Genomic DNA, 26,219 nt, shown 5'->3' with positions numbered 1-26,219 from the left:
TGTCCAGGGATCCAGTAGAACTTCTCTGACTTAGCAGCACAACTCTGAATTCTGAGGTGTATTCATCAAAGCCACCACTTACTTCTTTCTTTAGATACTTCTCTTGGCACAAGCAATACAACAGATTAAAGGTTTTCTTATTTATTTTTGGAATTTCCTTTCAAATTTCCTGAGATAACTCAATTTCAATCTGATTTTCGAAGTCACTCTTCCTCTAGGTTGTCGGTAGATTCTGAAGTTTGGTCTTAGTGTTGGTGCATCATACATGAGCGATGACACACACCCTGGTAGTTTTTTTTTTTTTTAGCTTTTATTTAATGAATATAAATTTCCAAAGTACGGCTTATGGATTACAATGGCTTCCCCCCCATAACGTCCCTCCCACCCGCAACCCTCCCCTTTCCCACTCCCTCTCCCCTTCCATTCACATGAGGATTTATTTTCGAACACCCTGGTAGTTTTAAATGTACAGTTGCATCCACAAATCTACTTGCTGCTTTTGTGGGTTTATTAATCCCACAGGTGTCTCAAAACAAAAAGAAAGAAAGAAAGTGCTAATATCAATTCAAGTATCAATTGCTCATCTGTTCCTTTAACTCTGTATTAAGATGCTGGAGAGGATGTGGGGAAAAGGGGACACTAACCCACTGTTGGTGGGAATGCAAACTGGTTAAGCCACTATGGAAGTCAGTCTGGAGATTGCTCAGAAACCTGAATATAACCCTACCATTCAAACCAGCCATCCCACTCCTTGGAATTTACCCAAAGGAAATGAAATTGGCAAACAAAAAAACTGTCTGCACATTAATGTTTATTGCAGCTCAATTCACAATAGCTAAGACCTGGAACCAACCCAAATGCCCATCAACAGTAGACTGGATAAAGAAATTATGGGACATGTACTCTATAGAATACTATACAGCAGTCAAAAACAATGAAACCAAGTCATTTGCAACAAGATGGAGGAATTTGGAAAACATCATGCTGAGTGAATTAAGCCAGTCCCAAAGGGACAAATATCATATGTTCTCCCTGATCAGCAACAACTAACTGAGCACCAACGGGGAAACTTGTTGAAGTGAAATGGACACTGTGAGAAACAGTGACTTGATCAGCTCTTGTCCTGACGGTTGATGTACAATGTAACACTTTATCCATTTTATTATTTTTTTTGTTCTAGTACCATTGGTTGAACTCTGTAATTAACACACAATTATTCTTAGGTGTTTAAATTTTAACTGAAAATGATCCCTGTTAGGAATTTGGAAAACATTATGTTGAGTGAAATAAGCCAATCCCAAAGGGACAAATACCACTTGTTCTCCTTGAGAGGTGACAACTAACTGAGCACCAAAAAGGAAACCTGTTAAAGTGAAATGAACACTATGAGAAATGGTGACTTGATCAGCCCTCACCCTGACTGTTGATGAGCAGCTTAATATGTTATCCCTCTTAGTATTTTTTTTGTTTGTTCTACTTAATACTTTTGGTTGAATACTGTAATCAATACACAATTCTTCTTAAGTGCTGAAACAACTAAAAAGTGATCGCTGTTAAATGTAAGAGTGGGAACAAGAGAGGGAAGAGATGTGCAATTCGGGACATGCTCAATTTGACTTACCTCAAACGGTAGAGTTAGAAACATACCAGGGGATTCCAATTCAATCCCATCAAGGTGGCATGTACCAATGCCATCTCACTAGTCCCAGTGATCAATTTCTGTTCACAACTGATCACAATGATAGGACTAAGAACCAAAGGGATCACATAAACAAGAATAGTGTCTGCAAATACTAGCTGATAAAATAAAAAAGGGAGAGAATGGTCCAACATGGGAAGTGAGATACACAGCATACCCATAGAATGGCAGATGTCCTAAACAGCACTCTGGCCTCAGAATCAGCCCTTAAGGCATGTGGATCCGGCTGAAATGCCCATGAGAGTATTTCAGGCATGGAAAGCCAAGACACTCTGGGGGGGGGGGGCTAAATGAAAGATCTCCACAAGTGAGATCCCAGTGGAAAGAATGGGTCATCAAAGAAGGGGGTACCTTTCTCTGAAGGGAGGAGAGAACTTCCACTTTGACCATGGCCTTATCTAAAAATGATCAGAGTCAGTGAACTCAGGGGGCTTCCATAGCCTTGGCAGCTCATGACAAGAGCCTAGGGTGATTACTGATGCCATAAACAAGACTGTCAATTTGTTAAGTCAACAACAGGAGTCACTGTGCACTTACTCCTCATGTAGGATCTTTGTCCTTAGTGTGCTGTACATTGAGATTTAATGCTATAACTAGTACTCAAACAGTATTTTTCACTTTATGTTTCTGTGTGGGAGCAAACTGTTGAAAGCTTTACTTAATGTATGCTAAACTGATCTTCTGTATATGAAGAGAATCGAAAATGAATCTTGATGTGAATGGAAGGGGAGAGGGAGTGGATAAGGGGAGGGTTGTGGGTTGGAGGGACGTTATGGGGGGGAAGTCATTGTAATCAATATTCTGGACTTTGGAAATTTATATTCATTAAATAAAAGTTATTAAAAAAAAACAATTAATGGTATATCTGTCCCCTTTCCTCTCACCCTCAAGTTTTTCATGATACTAATACATTCTAAAGATAATTATAATATGTGATTCTAATGCATAAAACCAAAATCTATCCACTATACTAATAATACAGGATCATCTTCTCACAGACTAATATATTAGCTACTTAACTGACTCCTTGTTGCATCATGATCCTGGCTAATTCTCTGTGAAGTAATCAAAGTGCTTTCTGTAACTTGCAACACATTGACCAGAATAAAATTTCTTCAGCCTAAGATTATTCAACATAAATTTTAATCTGAAACCCCAGCATATACATATCCTTGTCTGAAACCTTTAAGGGAAACCTGATCTTTCTCATTTGAAATCTCTCTCTCTCTCTCTCTCTCTCTTTCTCTTTCCCTCCCTGTTTCCTCCCCTCTCCTCTCCTCTCCTCTCCTCTCCTCTCCTCTCCTCTCCTGTTTTCTCACTCTCTGTCTTCTTCTGTCAGTTTTCCTACAGTTTCACTACTTCAAAATTTCATATCCAGTAGGCATATCACAATCAGCCTCCTTTTCAAAAATTCTATAATGTACTAAACAATTTACTCTACTCAGTTTTTCATGCCACTATTTCCTGTATCTGACAAGCAATTTTCCTCAATCTTCAGTGGATGAACTCTAGTCTCATTCAGGTATACTCTTCAAGACATGTACATAGAAGTCTGGATTTTTTTAATAAGCATTATCAGAATCTAACTATCTGAAACAGTTGTTTCTGCAGAATATGAATGGGCCAATATCACACTTACAAATGCAAAGCAGCTTCCTTCATTGACCACCATATCCCACCATGCATGATTTAGACGACAAGTTCCTTTGCAGGAAATAGGTGCACTTGACCCAACATTTCCCTGAGCTGTCTACATGGCCGCCTCCTTATAGATTCCCTCTGCTTCCCGGTTATCCTTCATCCATCTCTCTGATCCCCTCCCTATCCCATGAGACTGCCCTGTCCACGGAGAGTGAAGAGTTCTTTGTAAAGCCGCTGCCTGTTTGTGCACTAGTTGGCAGTCTGAGCCTCAGAACCTATGATAGGTGATAGTTGCCCTGCCCCCATCCACCATCTCAGCCAGACTGAAAGTGGAAAACATGGATGTTTCCCTCTTGTAAAAGAGGTTATGTGCTTGAGAGCCACCGCAGGCCATACTGGTGTCAAGACGGCGTCTTCTCACCACCAGTCGCCAGGTGCCCTTGTGAGGGGATGGGGAGAATGAAATGTGTTTTCATTTGCTGGATTAAGTGGGTACTGTGCCGCCCTCTAGGGTTCCAAGCCATATTCTATGTCAGTGTGGTGTGCAAGGTATGAACGGTTGATTTGAATAGTATTTTAAAAATTATTTTCCTGGGAGATTCTAAGATTGCTGAATAGGGAAATGACTTTCTGATCCTGACCAGGGGAAGACAGCAGAAAAAAAGCAGAGGAAGTGTATTCCCATGGGAGAGTTAGAGAGGAGTTTGCAGTAGAAATTCTTCTAAAAGAAGAGGAATACTGTAGTGTGGGAAGAGCGGATGTGCAGCAGCTGCATGGACAACCCACTGACTCCTGCAGCTGGGGGCTGCTGGAGACCCTAGGTTCTCAGAGAGAGTTGAGGGTAGACTAGTAACAGGCAATGCCACCAGTGATGAAGCAGGAGATGTTTGTACTTAAACTTTTGAGAAATGCCATTAATGCAAAGCTCTTCTAAAATTATAGAAGAGAGTTATCCCCAAATGGACTCAGTTCAATAGTAATGATGTCATAGAACATATTAGACAACATTCACAGGTAATAAAGTGTTTTATCGTCAGGAGAGAGAAGTGACCCAATGATGATTACTTATGTCTGTACTCAGGGATTACACTTGATCTTAGCCAAAAGGCCGAGAAGCGATTGTACTCAGGGATTAAATAACGCTGAAAGATCCCTTAAAATTCTGTGCCATAGGTTGCTCCTTGCATGAAGCCAAATTAGTCTAAAAACTGATAATTTTAGGTCGTCTAACTTTGGAAGTTGAGAAATCATCAGAGCATCCAACTGGAATCCAAACTCAAGCAGGTTAAAGATTACCCAAAGGCACAGAGTACTGGACAGAGGTGTAAATACAGTATTTTTAAATGTCCTTTTTTTGGTTAATTTTGGTAGTTACCTACTATTGCTAAATGATGATGCTGAGGTTAAGGTGACAACTTTAAGGGAATGGTGCTGTGGCATAATGGGTTAATAAACCACCCTCTACAGTGCCAGTATGCAGTCTGCACCAGTTTGAGTCCCAGCTGCTCCACTTCTGATCCAGTTTCCAAGTAATATAACTGGGAAAGCAGCAGGGGATGGCCCAAGTGCTTGGACCCCTGCATCCACATGGGAGACCAGGGAGAAAGTCCCTGGTTCCTGGCTTCTGCCTGGCCAGCCCTGACTGTTGCAACCACTTGAGGAGTGAAGCATAGAGGGAAAGATCAGTTTCCCTCTCTCTCTCTCTCTCTCTCTCTCTCTCTCTATTCATCTCCCTCTACTCCCTCTAACTCTGCCTTTCAAATACATCAGTAAATTTTTAAAAAATGACTGAATCATTTTATTAAATAAAAAGATGGCAATTGCATTCCTGGTGGGATGAATATGATTACATTTTGTTCCTTGCATACAGAATCCTAAAACTTGAATTTTGAAGAGCCGTGTTAGGAACAGACTAGCACCATTGTTCAGATGAAAGTTCATGTGACGGTAATAGAGGATGAGGAATTTACAGCTTTGTATACCAGAGACACTCAGTGATAATTCAAGAACGTCCACAGGCCACACAGGTAACCAGTTCATGTGGGGAAACACAGAATTGGCTTCATGTACAGGCACTCCAAAATGTTCAATTAATTATAACTCATTCTATTTACAAAACACAACAGATCTGTCTGTTGTCTCTCCATGGTACATGTATTAATTTTAAATAGGCATCCCTGAGTACCCTGCTACAAAGTTTGAAGCAACATCTGTGTTAATTTTCAGCATCAACGCATCGAACTGAGAACACTAGACTGATCGTTGCTGTGTTTGGTCTCTGGCATTTATATGAAGACTTCAAGAGAGCAACAGCTCGTCTGTACCATGCTGTGTGAACACCTGGGTAACAGAGCGGTGGCATCATTCAAAGTTGCCCCAGGACAGAATCCCCCATAACCAAACCGTTAGACTTCGGAAGTTCTCAGACACTTTGTAAATTTTCTCTTGAAGTTTCTTCACTGTGCTTTCCAGGGGCATTAAATATGCCCCAGTGGCTGCCTCAGCAGAGCCATTTGAAGAAGGGCACTGATCATCAGAGGCTAAAATAAAAAAACCCACTATATCACCATCTCAGAACACATGAACAAATAAAAAGCCCTGCTTCTCAGATTTTAATGTGCAGAGTTACGGAGATTCTTGCCATAAACGCAGCCACTGGTGGAGTGGATGCGAGGGAGCACACAGACCAGGACTTCTGCAGTTATAACATTTTCCCAGGTAATGTAGATGATGCCAAGGCATGAACTCTAATTAGAGTAGCAAGGCTGCAGAGGACATGGAAGCTGTCCCAGAAGTTAACTCACTCTGCTTTTCTAAAGTAAACTTTCAGACTGATGATTCAATCTCAAGGCAGAGCCATAAACTAGGAGGGCTCTTTCCAACCACTTTTGTAATCACAATCTGAAGTCAGCATTCATGCACCTGCCTTGTGCTCCTAAAATCTGTGATTTATCATTATCACAACCATAGCATCCTTGAAGGTGATATACCGATATACAAGGCACACCACGGTTACAAAACCTGGTTTATTTCAACATAACAGTGAATGAGCATCAGGTGGTTATAAGGCCAAAACTCAGCAAGGAGTTCTGAGATAATTCTCTGGGTATGCAAGAATATGCTATGTTGGTATATTATGTATACATCCAGTCATTTTCAGAAACAAGCATATTTTGATGCTATTCCAAAGACTAAGGGAGATATTACTCCCATCTGAAGATTAGACATGAAAAGGAATGTGTATATAATAAATAACAGTGGTGAAAAGTCAACCATAAAATGATGAGTGCTAACATCTCTCTGTAATGGTGCCATGCTTGATTTGAAGTGAATTAAACCAACAGAGCCCATGCCCTTGAGAAGTTTATAATCTAAGATCAAAAGGGGTAGAGCTATTGCCTTTGCTGTCCAAAGAAATAAAGAGGTTAGATTCTTTGTCACAGAGAACATCTATGACACAGCTTAGGGGAATTTACAAGCAAGTAAAGCAAGATTGCATTGCTGTATGAAGCGATCAGTAAGGACAACTGTTATCCTCTCCTCCCACTCAGAAAAATCGTCACTCCCTTTAATCTTCACTACTGATCCTGACCAGCAAAATTGGAATGCCTTGAAAGCAGACTCTGTGTCCACAAGAAAAAACAGTTGTACTTTTGGAATCTTAGGTGGTCCTAAGAAACACATGTGGGTCTCACCATATTGAAGACTAGTTTGGGTACAAACATCAGAAAACATGTAGACCTAACAGACCATGTCTCAGTTGGCAATGCACAGGCAGGCATTGTGGTGCACTTGGGATACCAGTTCAAGTCACAGCTTGTCAGCTTCTGATCCAACTTCCTACTAATGCACCTGGGGAGGCAGCAAGTAATGGTTCGTGCACGTGGGTCCCTGCCATCCATATAGGTAACCCAGAGGGAGGCCTGGGCTCCTAACTGCAACCTGGCTGAGCTCTGGTTGTTCTTACACTTGAGGAGTGAACCAGAAAATGGAAGATCTCTGTCTCTCTGTGTATGTTTCTCTATTCCTGTCACTCTTTCAAATAAATAAATAACTTTGCAAAATTAAAGTAAACTCTGAATCGTGTACCTATAGATAGACTCCAAGTGGTAATATAGGAAGGAGTTGCCAGTAACAATTTGTCCCCTGAGAAACAGTGTTCCTGGTACATCACTTAAAAATAAAACTAGTAGATGAGAAGCCTAAGAGTCACATCATAAGAATTATTATTTAAATATCCACTAATCAAGGGTAAGCATTTGACCTAGTGTTAATCTGCTGGTTAAATTGCCCACATCCCTTATAAGAGTAATTGAGCCGGCACCGTGGCTCACTAAGCTAATCCTCCGCCTTGCGGCGCTGGCACCCCGGGTTCTAGTCCCCGGTTGGGGCCCCGGATTCTGTCCTGATTGCCCCTCTTCCAGACCAGCTCTATGATGTGGCCCAGGAGTGCAGTGGAGGATGGCCCAAGCACTTGGGCCCTGCACCCCATGGGAGACTAGGATAAGTACCTGGCTCCTGCCATCGGATCAGCGCTGTGCGCCGGCCGCAGCGGCCATTGGAGGGTGAACCAACAGCACAGGAAGACCTATCTCTCTGTCTCTCTCTCTTACTGTCCACTCTGCCTGTCAAAAAAAAAAAAAAAAGAGTAATTGAGTTTTATTCCTAAATCTCACTCTTGACTTCCTAAAACAGATTAGGACTCCAGGTTCCTTCCAATGCAGATTAGAAGGCAGTGGTAATAGTTAAAATGCATGGTTTCCTGCCTCCCATGTGGGAGATAGGGATTGAGTTCTTTGCTGCAACCTTTGGTAGCAGCTGGCAGACCACTGTGAGCACTTGGGGATTGAATCTTCAGAGAGCTCTGGGCGCTGGCACTGTGGTATAACAGGTTAACCGGCTGACTGCAATGCCAGCATCCCATATGGGTGCTGGCACTGTGGTATAATAGGTTAACTGGCTGTCTGCAATGCCAGCATCCCATGTGGGCACTGGCACTGTGGTATAATAGGTTAACCGGCTGACTGCAATGCCAGCATCCCATGTGGTCATGGGTTCAAAACCTGACTGCTCCACTTTTGATCCAGCTCCCTGTTAATCCACCAGGGAAAGCATGGAAAGATGGCCCAAGTGCTTGGGTTCCTGCATCCAGGAATCTCTGGGTTCCTGGCTTTGGCCAGGCACAGCCCCAACCATTGTGGCCATCTGAGGAGTGAACCAGCAGAAGGAAGATCTCTCTCTCTCTCTCTCTCTCTCTCTCTCTCTCTTTCTCTCTCTCTGTAACTCTGATTTTCAAATAATATAAATAAATATTAAAAAAGAAGGGAGCTTGCTTTCTACATCTGACTGCACTCTGCCTTTCAAATAACAAATGATATCCACTAATCAAACATGTGATGGTCAAATTTCTTTGTAAATTTTGTTTATCTTTCTGGAAGCAGACAACCATAGCAAGTAGCTAATTATTCCTTAGAAATGTAAAATAAAACATCTTAAGAAAAAGCTAATTGAATGTATTACATTAGTTAAGGAAGTTTCTCTTATCTCTCCATGCCCAGGCTGCACAGGCACTATTAACCAATTATGTCTCTAAGATTTATCCCAAGGCCCACATAAAAGACTCCTAGTTCAAATGAAAACATCTTAATCTGATATGGCAGTCTATATTTATTTTACATATTAAGATGCTTTAGGCTTATAGTACAGATGATACTTATATAATACCATGTGTCCAATTGCCTAACCTATTTTGTCAAATGAATATGACATAGAATAAAATGAGTAAGAAAAACTGCACCTCACTTGTCCTTCAACTCATAGTGATTAATATATCATTTTCACTGAAGCAGGTTAGATATAACACTACACAACATCCCTGTGCCCCTTAACCCTCTGACCCTTTGACCTCCTCTTAAAAGTGAAATCAGAGCACAATAAGGTAAAAAACGAAAGATCATTTTTATTAACATCACAATGTGTCTGACTGTGAAGGTCATTGCTTGCACGATTCCAGATTCCTTTTTCTTTCTTCTTTTTTATAAAGATTTTATTTATTTATTTCACAGCTAGAGTTATAGGCAGGGAGAGGGAGAGACAGAGAGAAAGGTCTTCCTTCTGTTGGTTCACTCTCCAAATGGCTGCAACAGCCAGAGCCGCGCCAATCCGAAGCCAGGAGCCAGGTGCTTCTTCCTGGTCTTCTATGCGGGTGAAGCGTCCCAAGCACTTGGGCCATCCTCCACTGCCATCCCAGGCCACAGAAGAGAGCTGAACTGGAACAGGAGCAACCAGGACTAGAACCGGTGCCCATACGGGATACTGCAGGTGGAGGATTAAACTAGTGCGCCACAGCGCCAGCCCCAACGATTCCAGGTTCTCTCAAATGTTCTCAGCTGTGACTCAATGTGTGATCTTCCGTCTTCCCTAATTCTCTCGATTCTTCTCAGTTTAATCAGTAATTTATGACAACTCTGCTTCTTGGCCTTGGCTCAACTGCTCTTATTACATTTAATTGCCTCTCACTTGCCTGCTTCGCTTTTTTCATTTTTATTTTAATTTTAATTAAATGTAACAGATTCAATATGATTTGTAGATACGAGTCTAAGAACATAATGATGTCCCTTCCTCCCTCCTTGCTTTCCTCACTCCTATTCACCTTCCTTCTATCATTCTTTGTTTTTTATTTTATTTTTACTTTTTGAGACAGCACATTTTAATATATAAATATATTTATATATTATATATATATTTATATATTTAATATATAAATATATTGCAGTAGAAAGACTTGATACTTCATCAAATAAAAAGTTTAACAAAAAAAAAAAGATCCTACTTAGTGGATGACAGCTATAAATAACAACTGAGTGGAAAAGTGACCATTTCACCCAAATATGGGTTTTTGTCAATTAGGCATTTGTAATTTCTTTTCATGAAATAGGTTTAATTACAATGTAATATCTAAATATTTCCTGTGTGGTTACTGAAGTTTATTTAGACTTTAAACCATTTCTCCTCAGTTTATGCACAGGAATAATTTCATACAGATTACAATGAAAATAATTGCGTTTTTGGCTAGTCTATTAGTTACAAGGATCAGGAAAAACATATGCTATTTGCCTTTTTTGGTACTTGGCTTATTTCACTAAATCTAATGGGTTCCAGTTGCATCCATTTTGTTGTGAAAGACAGGATTTCATTCTTTTTCATGGCTGAATAGATTTCCACAGTGTATATATCCACATTTTCTTTATTCAGTCAACAGCTGTTGGACGTCTGGGTTATTCCATATCTTAATATTGTAAACTGAATGGCAATAAACGTTGGTGAGAGATCATGCATGTGCAAATTTCATTTTGTTGAGTGAGTTTCCAAGAGTGGGAAGACTAGACCTATTTTCAGCTTTCTGAAGAATCTCCACTCTGCCTTCCACAATGGCTGAACTCGTTTGGATACTCAGAAACAGTGGATTAAGGAACCTTTTTTCCCACATCCTTTAGCAGTGATAGCTCTTTGATTCCTATATGAGAGCCATTCTGACTGGGGTGAGGTGAAACCTCATTGTGATCTTATGCACGTTTCTCAGATGGCCTGCCTTGCTTTTGGTTTATTGCTTCTGTGGACATTGACCCCACCACCTGTAGAAGTCTGGTTCCCAAAGCATAAAGACTTCTAAATCCCTACATTACGAATTGGTCTTACACCTCCCTTTGTCATGTCCAGACTGTCCCAGTACCGGTCTTATGCTCCATACCAAAGTGAATGTGTTGTAGCTCAACCTATGTGTGGTATCGACAAATGGTGAACTCTGGAGTACATTTCTCAGTCAGCAAATCACGTGACTAAGAATTTTAATTATTAAAAATAATCAAATGGAATATCATATTGCATTGGGGTCATGAAGATTAGAAATAGGAAAGCCCACTGTTAATTTGACTGCTTTTCAAACAAGTACACTACAAATGCTTACCAAGTCTGGGCCACCTTTCTAACAAGTTAAATTCAAGTCTTCTTTTATACACAGAAGAAAGTAATAATGCTAGAGAGATTTGCCCCAAACTCATTCAGAAACCGTCATCACTCAAAGTCAAAACCATGGAGGTTCTCACTGTGAAATGGGCATCAGGCAGCCTCTAGTGCAGATTGCTGGACTGCAGTGAGACAAAGCTCGGTAGATTTTCATGATCCTCTGCAGCATGAAGAGGACCGCAGATACAATTATTCTTTCTACTGAGACTCTGTTACTGTCATGTCAGATCATTCAGCCTTCTGTGGGGATGAAGTTTGAAAAGCACTTCTAGTTCCATACAGAACTGAATTTTTATCATAGAAAAAGATAAGGCAGGTTTTTTTTTTTTTTTTTTTTTTTTTTTTTTTTTTTTTTTTTTATCTTCTTTCAGAAAAGTCTATGGCAGTACTCTGTGGTGTGATTAGAGAGATGGTGACTTAAATCACTTGAATATCAAAAGAGAGGAAGACAGCCTTTGGCCATAATCACTGCTTAGCTGCTTTGGTTAAATGGGAAACTCAGAAGGACTCTTTGCATTTTTAAAAAGTTCTTGGGTTTCGAAAGAAAATCTTTGATCCGATACACCTGCATTGGAATTCTCGGCACACCATGGTCATTTTCACCTCACTATGTCAACCAGAAAAGTGGATTTCATAGAAGAAATAGACAACATGGACCATATTGTTATTTGTTCATCATCTTTTACTTTATGTTCCATATCCATGAAGGAGTTAATAATTCAATTCCCGCACCGTATGCCCATTCCTTTTCCAACATAGAATCCAGGCAATGTGCTGTTTCTCCTCTGATCTTGTTTCAAAATTATGTGACCCTTCTATTTAAAAATGATAGTTTCAGTTGGTTCCTCCAACACTGATTCTTTTTATTAATTCTGTAAAGTTTAAAAATGTGCTCTGGCTCCTCCATTTATAAATAAGTATAAACAATATGAAGATCATTCAAAGCAGTATGTAAGAGTAAAAGATTAAGGTTAGTACAGGAATCCTGCTTACGTATTTTCTCTTTGTTAAGTAAGAAGGCCTTAAAAAATAATTCCAAACATCGTACAAACACATTTATCAAGTCATTTAGAAGATCTACCTTTAAATTATATATATATATAGTAAGACAAAGTATATTGAATGCAACAATGCAGCTAATTAATAGATGATATAATTTTGAGATTAAACTTTTTATTCCTACTTTAAGACACATTTCTGATGAGTAATCAGGATGTATTAAGGTGATCTGTGATGGTGAACAAATAACAAGCTCTCCAAAGGCAAACATTTAGCCTTACTTATCATAAACCCCACGTATTTCTAGCCAAACAGTAGAAACGCCAAGAATGTCAGCTAGATATCAAATAGATGAGTTAATTGTTAATTGTTTATGTTTTGATTGAGAAGGGTAATCTATATCCAACCTGCAACTGAGGGTTAATTGCTTAGTCATCTAACACAGTCTATAATACATTATCAAGAGAAGCTGAAGAGAGCATGAGATAATTTTCAGGGTTTTAGTGAGTATATTGTCAAAATCACGGGGCAGATGACTATCTGCCCCTTCAGCTGGTGAGGAGTAACTGTCAATCAAGGAAGCACTGACTCCATCCAGGCCCCTGAAGTTTCAGGTTTTTTTTTAATTGTTAGCATTACTGTTTTGTTCTCATTCAAAACAAATTTGTTTATATCATAAGTATGTAGCTAAATAAATGAAAGCATACACAAAAGCAATAAAATTAAAAAATCACAAACAGCAATATTCTCTCATAAATTCAGCATAATATGTCGTCCTTTTCATATTTATTATTTCTTTTCTCTCTGAAAGAGGTTATATAGTACCTAGTGTTTTGATGATAAATATGCATATTGTGAAATATTACTATTAATTGACTACATAATATTGCATGGGTAGGTGTGCTATTTGTGTGCTCTTATTTTTCTTGATTTTATTTCAGTTTTACATGTTTCATATATTTAACATGTACAGATTTAGAAACATAAGGATACTTCTGACCTTACCCTTCCTCTTGCCGGTGTCCCAGCCCTTCTTCCTCCTCCCTCTCCCCTTTCCACTCTTAGCTTTTACAAAGATCTATGTTAGGTTTACTCAATGATCATTAAGTTAAAACCGCAACAGTAAAAGAGTCCAACAAATAACATGGAAAAAAACAAAAAACAAAAAACCTCTGTTCCTCAAAGGAAGAGACAAAAGCTATAAAAAGTCATTGAGTCTCAAAGTGTCCATTTCATCCCATTCCATTACATTTTAGGTACTCTATTAGTTACTTCAGATCAGGGGAAACATAGATCTGTCTTTTAGGGACTTCCTTATTCCACTAAGTATTATGTTTTCAAGTTGCTTCCATCTTGTTGCAAAACGCAGGATTTTATTGCTTTTTTACAGTTGAGTAGTACTTCATAGTGTGTATGCGTGTCTGTATATATATATATATATATATATATCTCATAATTTCTTTATCCAGTCAACAGTTGATGGACTTCTGGGTTGATTCCATATCTTAGCTATTGTAAATTGTACTGCAATGAACATGGGGCTACAGATAACTCTTTCATATGCTGATTTATTTTGGTTTCAATAAATTCCCAGGAATTTATGGTAGGTCTATATCCAGATTTCTGAAGTATACCCATACTGTCTTCCACAGTGGCCATACCAGTTTACATGCCCACCAACAGTGAGGTAGGGTACCTCTTCCCCACATCCTCACCAGGATGTGTTTGGTGATTTCTGTATGAGAGCCATTCTTTGTGGAGTGAGGTGAAACTTCACATGGTTTTGATTTGTATTTCCGATGGCTAGTGTGCCTGAGCATTTTTTAAGTGGCTGTTGGCCATTTGAATCTCCTCTCTTGAAAAATGCCTGTTCAAGTCATTTGCCCATTTTTTTATTTTTTATTTTATTTTTTAAAGATTTATTTACTTATTTATTTGAAAGGCAGATTTACGGAGAGGCAGAGGTAGAGAGAGAACGAGAGGTCCTCCATGCACTGGTTCACCCCCAATATGGCAGCAACAGCTGGAGTTGAGCTGATCCAAAGCTAGGAGTCAGGAACTTCCTCTAGGACCCAAGGACTTGGGCCACCTTCCACTGCTTTCCCAGGCCATACTAGAGAGCTTGATGGAAGTGACAGCCAGGACTCAAATTGGCACCAATATGGGATACCAGCACTACAGGTGGTGGCAAATTTTGATGATGTCAATTCTTCCAATTTGTGAACATGGAAGATTTTTTTCATTTTTTAATGTCTTCTATTTGTTTCTCTGGTGTTTTTTAATTGTCATTATAGAGATCTTTGACATCTTTGGTTAAACTTATTCTAAGGTTTTAATTTTTTGTAGTTATTCTGAATAGAACTGATCTTACAAGTTCTTTCACAGCTATGGCATTTTCTGTGCATATAAAGGCTATTCATTATTCTGTGTTGATTTTATAGCCTGCCACTTTACCAAACTCTTTCATGAGTTCCAATAGTCTTTAAGTGGAGTCGTGCATTCTTTATTTATGTAATCATGTCATCTGCAAATAAGGATAGTTTAATTTCCTCCTTTCCAGTTTATATCCCATTGATTGTTTTCCCTTGCCTAATGACTCTGGGTAAAACTTCTAGGACCGTATTAAATAGCAATGGCAAGAGTGGGCATCCTTGTCTAGTTCTGGTTTTTAGGGGGATATTCCAACTTTCCGCATTCAGTAGGATGTTAACTGTGGGTTTGTCCTAAATTGTCTTGATTGTGCTGAAGAATTATACTTCTATACAAAATTTTCTTAAGGTTTCCATCATGAAAGGATGTTATATTTGATCAAATTGTTTCTCTGCATCTATTGAGATAACCGTATGGTTTTTGTTCTTCAATTTGTCAATGTGATGTACCATATTAATTGATTTGCTAATGTTGAACAATCCATGCATACCAGGGGTAAGTCCCACTTCGTCCAGCTGAATGATCTTTGATATTTTGTTGGATTCCATTAGCTAATATTTTGTTGACTATTTTTGCATCTATGTTCATCACAGATATTGGTCTATGGTTCTCTTTCTCTATTGTATCTTTTTCTGGTTTAGGAATTAAAGTGATTCTGGCTTCATAGAAAGAATTTGGGAGGATTCCCTCCCATCAGTTGTTTTGAATAGTTTAAGAAGTATTGGAATTAGATCTTCTTTGAATGTATGATTGAATTAAACAGTGAAGACATCTTGTCCTGGGCTATTCTTTTTTGGGAGGGTCTTTATAATTGACATGTGTATTGTTATTTTGTTTTCAATTGTGATTATGTCTTTTCTAATTTTAATTATTTTTCCTCCTACTAATTTGAGGTTTGGTTCATTGTTGTTTTTCAAGGTCCTTGAGATGTGTTGATAGCTTATTTATTTGGAATCTTTCCATTTTCTTCAGGTAAGGTACTGATTGCTACAAAATTCCATTTTAACACTGCTTTTGCTGTGTCCCATAAATTTTTGTATATTGCCATTTTTATTCACTTCCAGAAAATTTTTGGTTGCTCTTTTGATTTGTCCTATGACCCACTGTTCATTCAGGAACATGTTGTCCAGTCTCCACATGTTTACATATGACCTAAAGATTCTTGAGTTGTTGATTTCCAGCTTCATTCCATTGTTGTCAGGAAAGATGCATGGTACGATTTCAATTTTTTTTTTTTTTAATTTGCTGAGACTTGTTTTATGGTCTAGTATATTGTCTATCCTAGAGAAAATTCCATGCTCTTATGAGAATGTGTATTCTGCAACTGGGGACTGAATAGTTCTATAGATATTAGTTAGGTCCATTTGGTCCATTCTATCAGTTCTTTTGCTTCTATGTTGATTTTCTGACTAGTTGATCTGACCGCTGACGAAAGTGCAGTGTTGAAATCCTCCATTACTATTGTATTGGAGTCTATGTCCCCTTTAGATCCATTAACATTTCTTTTAAATAGCCAGGCACCCTTTAATTGGGTGCATAGACATTTATTATAAATAAATAAAAGATAAATAAATTTTAGGATGGCAACACCTGTCCTTTTGCATTCTGTTAGCATGGGGTATCTTTTTCCATCCTTTCATTTTCACTCTGGTTGTGTCTTTGTTGGTGAGATGTGTTTACTGTAGGCAGCATATAAATAGATCTTGTTTTTAATTCATTTGGCCAGGTGTATATTTTAACTGGGGAGTTGAGGCCATTTACATATAAGCTGATTATTGATAAGTAATGATTAGGCCCTGCCATTTTTCCATAAATATTCCTATTGCTTAGATTTCTTTTGTATTTTTACTGGTGAATATTCTGTCCTAATATACTCTTTCATAATGATGATTATCTTTCTGTATTTCTTAAAAAAATCTTTTGTACTACTAGATGAGTGGTGACAAATTCTTCCAAGTTTTGTTTGTTATGATAGGTCTTTCTTTCACCTTCATAAATGAGAACTTTGCGGAATACTTTAGTGTTCTGAGTTGACAGTTGTGTTTGTTTTTTTTTTTTCTCTTAAGACTTGTACTATATCTCACCATTCTCTTCTAGCATGTAGGGCTTCTGATAAAAAGTCAGCTGTGGGCCAGCACCGTGGCTCAATAGGCTAATCCTCCACCTGTGGCGCCGGCACACTGGGTTCTAGTCCCGGACAGGGCGCCGGATTCTGTCCCAGTTGCCCCTCTTCCAGGCCAGCTCTCTGCTGTGGCCTGGGAAAGCAGTGGAGGATGGCCCAAGTCCTTGGGCCCTGCACCCACATGGGAGACCAGGATAAGCACCTGGCTCCTGGCTTTGGATCAGCGCAATGCGCCGGCTGCAGCACACCAGTCCTGGTGGCCATTGGAATGTGAACCAACGGCAAAAGGAAGACCTTTCTCTCTGTCTCTCTCTCACTGTCCACTCTGCCTGTCAAAAAAAAAAAAAAAAAGTCAGCTGTGAGTTTAATTGGAGATCCTCTAAAAGTAATCTGATGTTTTTCTTGTGCACATTTTAGAATTTTTTTCTTTATGCTTTGCTGTGGAAAGTTTGACTACAGTGTGTAGTGATGAGGATCCTTTCTGGTCAAGTCTATCAGGAGCTCTGTTCCATTATCCAGATTGGGGAAGTTTTCTATAATTATTTCACTAAATAGGCTTTCTATTCCATTCTTTCTCTCCACACTTTCATGATTACTAACATCTGTATGTTGGGTCTTTTGATAGTAACCCATCAATCTCTAACAGTTTTTAAGTCTTCTAATTTCCTCTTTTTTTTTTTTTTTGCTCTGCCCTGCCAGCCTGTCAATAGAGAGACAGATGTTCCCCAAGCCAGCTGCACCTAAGGTTCATGATTCTAGGAGGCAGGTTCACCATACAGTCTAAGTGGGTGTCCAGCCATCTCTTAGCCAGACTCAAATTCAGTGAGGACTGCAGATTTTTTTCACTAGAATTCCTGGATCACGCATACACAAGAGCAACTGGTCAAATGTTACTCTCTCCCTGGTTCTGCCACCAACCTTGCCAAGAACATTGCCTCTTGTCTCAGCCAGTTGCTATGCATATATACTAAGTCTTACGCATCTCCAACCCAAAGCCAAAATGGCACCCACCCTTTCTCAGCCGAGCAGCAGGTACGGTTGTGGGGAAGTTGGAGTGAGACAAATGTGTCCCCTCTACTTCCACTGGAGTTGCTAGGCTACCACTAGCAACTGCTAGCCCCCAGGGTATCAGTCCAGACTTTTGCTACTCAGGCTATATCACCACAGGTTACGGCAGTCTGGTCTCACCTCTGTCTCCAAACTGCCACCCACTTTGGCTCTGCTGCTTCAGTCATGTGTTGTGTCCATGTTTTTGCTGCATGTCCAGGCTCCCCACACAGGTCCATGGTGTTCTTCCTCTTCTTGTAAGATTTCCAGTGTGTGGTTTTCTCTCCAATTTTTCCCTGAGAGTGCACTTACTACTTTTTTTTTTTTTTTTTTTACAATTTATCCTTAGCCTAGTGCAGTATGTCATTCCCTAATTTGCCATCTTGGAATCTCTCCATTTGCTGTTATGTTTAAATTTCCTTTTGGCAAACCAAACTTTTATGAATTGTCTTGTATATTACACAAAACTAAGAATCTGAAAAATCCATATTTTTGGCTGTCTTTATTGAAATATTTTTGGTCAAGAATTTTAATAACTATTAAATTACTCCTCAAAAAGTTTCAATCATTTTTTCTTCTTTCTAAAGGTTTATAATATTGCATTTTTCACCTAAGGGTCATTTATAATGTGTATTATCATTCACTTATTTATTAATCAATTTGGTTATTTACATTGCACTGCACATTAGAAATATTTGTATAAGTCCATACTCTTTGTATTTCTTATACAGAGAAATTACTGTTTGAATTTTTAAGCCATTGAATCAATTGCTATATATTTACTTTTCTCATTGGTTTGTAAAAGTGCTTTAAATATTAAAGTATTAATATATTGTTTACCATACATACAAAATTAATTTTATATAAAAGACTTTTTATCCCAAGTGTATTATGGTAGACTATGTGTTCAGAAAACTTTAACACCTTGTCCTGGCTTTGGAATATTATCAGCTTTACACCAATGAGTGCCATGCTAATTATAATGTTTATAAAGTAATTTAAGTTAACTGAGGCCCCTCACAAAATGCAAGGCAGCTCTAGGGGTCATTTGCAGATATTGTAACTGAAGGAATGATCAATGAATTCTTGCATAAACATTTAGTTATTCATTCAGCTAATGCACTGAGCCACTGGTACTTGCCAGGTGTCACATTGAAGTGAGGTAATTGAGGTCTGACCTCTGCTCATGGAGAGCTGACAATATGCCAAACATATTTTTGTTCAATATTTATAAATTGCATATGTATTAAGAATCTGGACCATAGTTAAGCACGAAGTTAGAAAAACAAATCTGGAGACATCACAATACTAGATTTCAAGACAAACTATAAGGCAGTTATAATCAAACAGCCTGGTACTACCACAAAAATAGACATATAAACCAGTGGAACAGAATAGAAACTTGAGAAAACAATCCACACATCTACAACCAATTGATCATTCACAAAGCAGCTAAAATCAATGCCTTGAGAAAGGACAGTCTCTTCAACAAATGGTGCTAAGAAAACTGGATTTCCACATGCAGATGTATGAGACAAGACTTCTACCTTACACCTTATAGAAAAATAAACTCTAAATGAATCAAGAACCTAAATCTATGACCCAATACCATCAAATAATGGAGAGCATTGGGGGCATTCTATAAGATATTGGCATAGTAAATCAAATTTTGGAAAGACCCCAGAAGCACAGGAAATCAAAGCCAACTTTGACAAAGGGATTACATCAAGCTAAGAAGTTTCTTCACCGCCAAAGAAATACTCAGCAAAGTGAAGAGGCAACCGACAGAGCATGAGAAAATATTTGCCAACTACAAAACTGAAAAAGGATTAATATACAGAATCTGTAATGACCTCAAGGAACTCAGCAACAACAGAACAAACAACTCAGTTAAGAAATGGGTAAAAGACTTGAGTAGGCATTTTATAAAAGAGAAAATTCAAATAGCCAATAGATACATGAAAAAATTCTCAGGATCACTAGCTACCAGGGAAGTGCAAATCAAAACCACAATGAGGTTTCACCTACTCCAGTTAGAATGACTCTCATACAGAAATCAACAAACTATACATTCTGACAAGGATGTGGGAAAAAGTACCCTAATCTAGTGTTGGTGGAAATGTAAACTGGTGCAACGATTGTGGAAGATAGTATGGAGATATCTCTAAAATCTGAATATAGATCTACCATATGACCCCTCCATCCCACCCCTAGGAAATTATCCAAACAACAGGGAGTCAGTATGTTAAAGTGTTATCTGTACCCCATGTTCACACAGATCAATTCTGAATGGCTAATATGTGGAATCAACCCAGATATCCATCAGTTGATAAGCAGATAAATAAATCAGGGTATATGTACAGGGTATATGTACATTATGTATATGTACTACTACATTATGTATATGTACTACTCAGTTATAAAAAAATTGGAACCCTGTCCTTTGCAACAAAATAGATGCCTGAGATTCCTCACTGGAAACCCTCCTCTGGATGGCCACAATGTCCAGCACTGGGCCAGGTCAAATCCAGGAGCTGGGAGCTTCATCCAGGTTGCTCACATGGGTAGCAGGGGCCAAAAAAAACTTGACCTTGTCTGCTTTTTCAGGACATTAATAGGCAGCTGGATAAGAACTGGTGCAGCTAAGACAGAACAGGCATCTATCTGGAATGCCGGCATTTCAGGCATTGGATTTACCCACTACACCATGAAGTTGACCCTTGACACGATATCATTAAGGAATGGAAAGAAAAACCTGCCAAACTAGAAATCTGTATCCAAAGAATATACTTTTCAGCTAAAACAGTAAAAAACAAGACATTTTTCAGACATACCATAAATACTGCTAATTATAAAACATTAAAAACTGGAGCTAATAAAGATATAACATGGATTTATAATAGACTTTAATTACTTCAACAGGAGAAAGAAAGGGGGAAAATAGAAATAAGAAACAAATAGGGTCAATTGCAAATAAGCCAGAAGATGATAGAAAATCAGTGACTCCATCAATCATTATATTTAAAAATTGATGCTCCAAACACTATGATTAAAAAAGAGGGATTATCAGACTAATGAAAAACGGAAATTCAATTACTTGCTGCTTATGGGAGATACACTTTGAATATAAAAATAGTATGGAATAGAATGTGTCACTTCAACTCCAGTCTGAAAGAAATCAGAGAGGCTACACTAACATCAAAGATTTCAAATGAAGTATTATCAGGAATAATGTTATTTTACAATTAGGGACTAAATTAGTCAAGTGGCAGAAGAATCCTGAATATTGGTGTACCTTACAACAGAACATACTCTACTTGAGTAATTCAAAAACAGAGAAGAGTATGGAATTCTTCACAGCCCCCTTTGTGAAGCCAGAAACCAGATACATGACACCAAAACCAGAAAAAGAAATTGCAAGATAAAAAATATAGGTTCAAATCTCTCATGAGCACACATGCAAGAACTCTTAGCAAAATGTAGCAAATGTCTCAACAATATATAAAAAGGGGAAAAATTCATGAGTAAATGTGAATGAACACAGGAATTCAAGGTTGGTTTACCATACAGAAATCTATCAGTATAATTAAAAATATTTTATAAAAATACACACAATCTCAGAAGCACAATAAATGTACATACATTTACTGCCAAGTACATTAAACAAAGTAGAAAGAGAAGTGTAGATTCCTCACCTGATAAAGGACATCTGTACAAATAGCAAACAAGCAAAAACCAAAATTACCTTCAAGCTAGTATTTTACTTAATGGAAAAACAATGTTTACCCCTCAAGATCATAAATGAGCAAATATATTTCACTCAAAAAGTCTGTTCAGCATATGCAGCTAGTATAATCATGCAAGAAATAAAGGACCTCTGCATTAGACAGGAAGTGGATCTATTTTTATTCACTGATTACAAGGTCATTCACATAAGAACTTTAATGGACTCTACAAAGAAGAGACTATATCTAGCAAGTGAGCTGACCAACTTGCAGGATAGAAAATTAAAATAGAATCAGCTGTACTTCTGCACACTATCAATGAACAGATGGACATTGACTATTATATGCAATAGCATAAAATACAGAATAAGAAGCAATTCATTTTGCCAACAATATGAAAGACCTACCAACTGAAAACTACAAAACACAGTTGAGGAAAATTTAAGAAGATTTGAATAAGATATTCCACTTCTGTGGCTTGGAAGACTCAATATTATGATGCTGTTAACCACCATCAAAATTATCAATAGGATCAGTGAAAATTCAATCAAAATAATTTTTGTTCTACAACTGTCAAACAAAATCAACTAAGGGAAGCTCAGGCTCAAATGTGAGAATGCTTGTCCTCCTAAGGAATGGAATGCTAAAGGCTGGGTGTCATTTTGTTTGTGGAATATATTTGTAAACTGATGAGAATATGCCCATCTCAGTAACAAGGATTTAGTGTTATGTAAATGATAGTAATAAATAAGGCAATACAATGTTGAAAATTAGCTTTCTAAAGTAAAGCTAGCATTTGGAGGGAATGCAAGATAAAGATTATCTGGCAATTACTTAGAAAGCCAACATACACATAAACCCACATGATGTTTGTGCTTAAGGAAGTGATTACCCTGAATTTTCAGTTTGATGCCAAGTCTCCTGTCTCAGTGCTCGCACGCGCTCTCTCTCTCTCTCTCTGATTTACCTACAAATCAGATGAACTAAATGCAGATATTGTGCAGATAGAATCTGGCATTTACATGGATGATTTTTCACAGCTACTGCTAACTTGTTGTGGTACCAACCACATGACAGCTAGGTTGTATATCAAATGAAAGCTGAGAGTAGGAGCTCAAAGAGGATGCAGAATACACAGTAGCTTCTCAAGGACAATATGCCATCTTCCCATAGCATCTCCTGACTTTCCCACCACGGCTTTTCTTAACTTGCTTTTGAATATTGTGATCAAGGATCCTATTCACGCTACTGATGCTATGCACACTCTTTAATTCCTTCACCAGTAGTTTATTTTAATTTGCAGAAACTCAGGTAATGTAGGTGTCCAGATATTTTCAACCATTTGGTTGAATCTCCAAAGGAAAAACAAGATTGTCAAGTGACTATAATGTTTTCTGGGAAGTTAAATAAGAACATTTTGTGGTGGGTTTTTATCAAAATTGCAATGCAATTATTTTCATCATTCTCAAAACGGTGAATGGGAAAGACAAGTATGTGTTCTAGCAGCATCCTGGGATATTAAAGGAAGGATTCACTGAACTGAGAGAGGCCAGCCAACATATGCCCAGAAATTCACATTTCCCTGGAATTGGCATTGGCATTGGAATCCAAAACATAAAGCTCTCTGTAGAGATGCCAAGAAAAAAAGCAGGAAACATTATGTTAGGGACTGCTCCAGGTCATCCCTGAGACCCATTTTGAAGCCTTTGTCTCTCTCCCATCACAAGAGTGAGCCATGAAGACCCTCTAGCTGCCCTTTGCCAGGAGATCCCCGAGACATGTGTCTGGAGCAATGTCCCTGATCGACTGGCGACCTGTCTCTCAGATGAGGACGCTAGGATGGCTAAGGGAAAGTGCCAAATGGACTTGGGATGAGGAGATGGCTACTTCCTAAAGTTAATCTACTGCAAACTTGATGTTTTAGAGTTCAAGTATAGAAAAATGAACTGTTTAGTTGTTTGCAGCTGTGACTATGTGCAGTTGTAATTAATATCACTCTAAACAAGCCAAGATTTCCATGTAAGGGTACAAAGTCTCCTCTTAGGAAAAGAGTGTGGGCAGATGCACAGTCTGTTTCCCAAAAGCATGAGTATGAGCATACCCCTCCAAATGTGACCTCTCGCTGCTTTATGTGGGTCTGGAATATCCCCAACATCTGTCTCTGAGCCTCGGGGGAGTCAGGCTGTCTACCTGGCTGAACTGGCAGCCAGGACTCCACCTGAGTCAAAGAGAAACACCTGACCACCCTGGCAATCCGCAGACCTGATATCCCACATAAAATAACTCACCTGGGAATCTGCACACTTGGGGACCCACAAACCATAGCTGGAGACCTCCACACCAGGGACCTGAAAAACAGAATCTGCACACCTGGGAATATACTCACAACTTAGCATGCCTGGTGACCTGCACCCTGAGTCACACCTGAGGACCCACCCTTCCCTGTGAGTCCAGGTTTTCTACATCTATTGCCCTTTCTAAAGTGACCAGGGAGTAACTATTATGAGCCATGAGACTGGAGTCCACTTGCTGCATGATAGAGAGGCAGGTCTAGGAAGCAAACAGACACACTGACTTCAAGTTTGTGTTCATGAATTTTCTGCACTGGAGAACATGGATGTGGAGAGGGGTGAGTGTTAAATGTTTCTTCTGTTCCCAAAGAAAGAGGAAAATAAGCAGTTGGGTGCATATCAAGGAAAGATCCCAGGCCTGATTCTTCCCAAACCCTCCTGACAGGTCCACAGACCATGTGCGGTGTACAAACAAGTTGATTGCTAAGAGTGCTCTGACTTCACATAAAACTTAACTCACTTTCAACTTGTTTCTCTTTCCTCTTTCTGCAAATCTTACCTGTCTGGGAGCTGCCAACACCCTGCACTCACTCTGTGCCTCCCACCCTGTCCTATCCATGCTCCCTGCACCAGGAGCCACACCTCAAGCTAGAACAGCTACCGGTCCTAGGCACATGAGAAATTGCGTGGTCAAGGTTATTTTAACTAATTATTTCAGGTTGACACCAGACTCCAGCAGCACACAGGACAGACAGCAAGGATAGGTAGTAGGAACCCATTGAGAAACCACAGTGGCCTTAACCATCCAAGAATCCTGCCCTTGCTCTCCTCCTCCCAAACTCCTATGTTCCAGAGTTTAGCAAGTAGACAGAGCACCCCAGGGCCCATAGTTTCTCTGGGATCCTGCACCAGAGCTACAGGGCATCTCTGTCCTGGTTTGCTGCACCCCTGGCCTCATGGCTGTTCAAGGCCCCCACGTCTCCCCTGAATTAATGCTGCCTGTACTTCTTCATTTCATGCAGTCTTCACTTTTGCACCTCCCATGCAATGAACCAGCTGATCCAACATCCCCCAGGGTCTCCTGCACAATCCAACATTCCCCAGCATCTACTTTGCGACTCGTCTCAGTTGACTGCAGAGTGGCTTTTGCTTCCTCATGTGGCTCTGTGATACTATTGTGTCCCAGGCCTTCAGTGTGGGACACTACTTCTGCTCCTTCCTAGGGACCTGCTAGTGCCGTCATCACCTTCCCCTGTCAACCGTCTTCTCCATGACTTCAGCTGCATCGTTAACCACCCAGAAACACCCTTTTTTATTTCCCTGAGTCCTTGGTCATAGGTGCTTGGTTAAGAATACTGATCTTGAGTGTGTCCAAGGCCCCACAAATCCCAAAGACAAACGCCTACTTTCCCTTTCAACCTTGCTGCCTTGCTCTGTTCCATTCTTGGTGTGTGGCAGCACCACACATTAGGTTGTCTAATCCAGAAGCCTCATAGTCCTCAATGCCACCTTTACCTTATTCTGTGAATCCAACAGCAACCGTGGCCCAAGAAGTCATTCTTCCTCTTCAACATTACCCTTGGAAGCACTCTCATCGTCCTTTTTTTGTTATAAAGTTTATTCCTTTAAGTAGTCACTAAAATACAAATTGAGTCTGGCTGCATTTTATGTAATACTTTCCCAATCAAACCAATAGAAAAATGTGAAGGAGTGGGAAGCAAGGAAAATTAAGTCAATGGAGCATATGTGATCAAACCAGTGACCACAGTCAGTACCCAGAGATTGCTCTAGGACAGCCAAAGAGCCAAGATAGCCTCCACTCAGCGGCTCTCCCCAGTGTAGAGTGAAGGTTCAGAGAAAAGCTGCCGTGGTGGCTTCTGACTACTCTTCCTACCTCCTCCCTCACAGAACCCCAATGCCTGCTGGCAGCCCCAGACACAGCAGACAACTTGCAGTCTTTCTTGTGCGAACTGTTTTTCCAGTCCTTGTATCTGTTCAAAGACAGCTGCTTCTGCGTCTGCAGGGGAAGATGAGACTTAGTTCAGTGGGTCCCTTCTAGATAACATTTTTCATCACCTACGCCTCCACCTGGCACTCCAGGGATGTCTATTTGAGGAGCTCTGGTACCTTATGTATGTGCCTATTTCTTCAACTACACTGTGATTCTTTCAAGCAAGGAGTTCTAGGTGGCTCATCTCTATCTCTGTATGTGTTTGTGAGCTTGGGTGCAAAGAGAGAGT

The 26,219-nt window shown here is 39.4% G+C and overlaps 1 pseudogene; it reads right to left on the bottom strand.

Annotated features, from left to right (window-relative positions):
* Positions 1-4,245: 4,245 nt before the first annotated feature.
* On the bottom strand, positions 4,246-4,460 carry LOC149126379 (U2 spliceosomal RNA; annotated as a pseudogene).
* Between the last annotated feature and the right edge of the window lie 21,759 nt (positions 4,461-26,219).

The sequence above is a fragment of the Oryctolagus cuniculus genome, chromosome 5 (genome assembly GCF_051225735.1).
Source record: "Oryctolagus cuniculus isolate XC-2025 breed Fujian yellow rabbit chromosome 5, ASM5122573v1, whole genome shotgun sequence".
NCBI classification, from domain to species: domain Eukaryota; kingdom Metazoa; phylum Chordata; class Mammalia; order Lagomorpha; family Leporidae; genus Oryctolagus; species Oryctolagus cuniculus.
The sequence above is the reverse complement of the archived record's forward strand: the minus strand, read 5'-3'. Positions and strand labels throughout refer to the sequence as shown.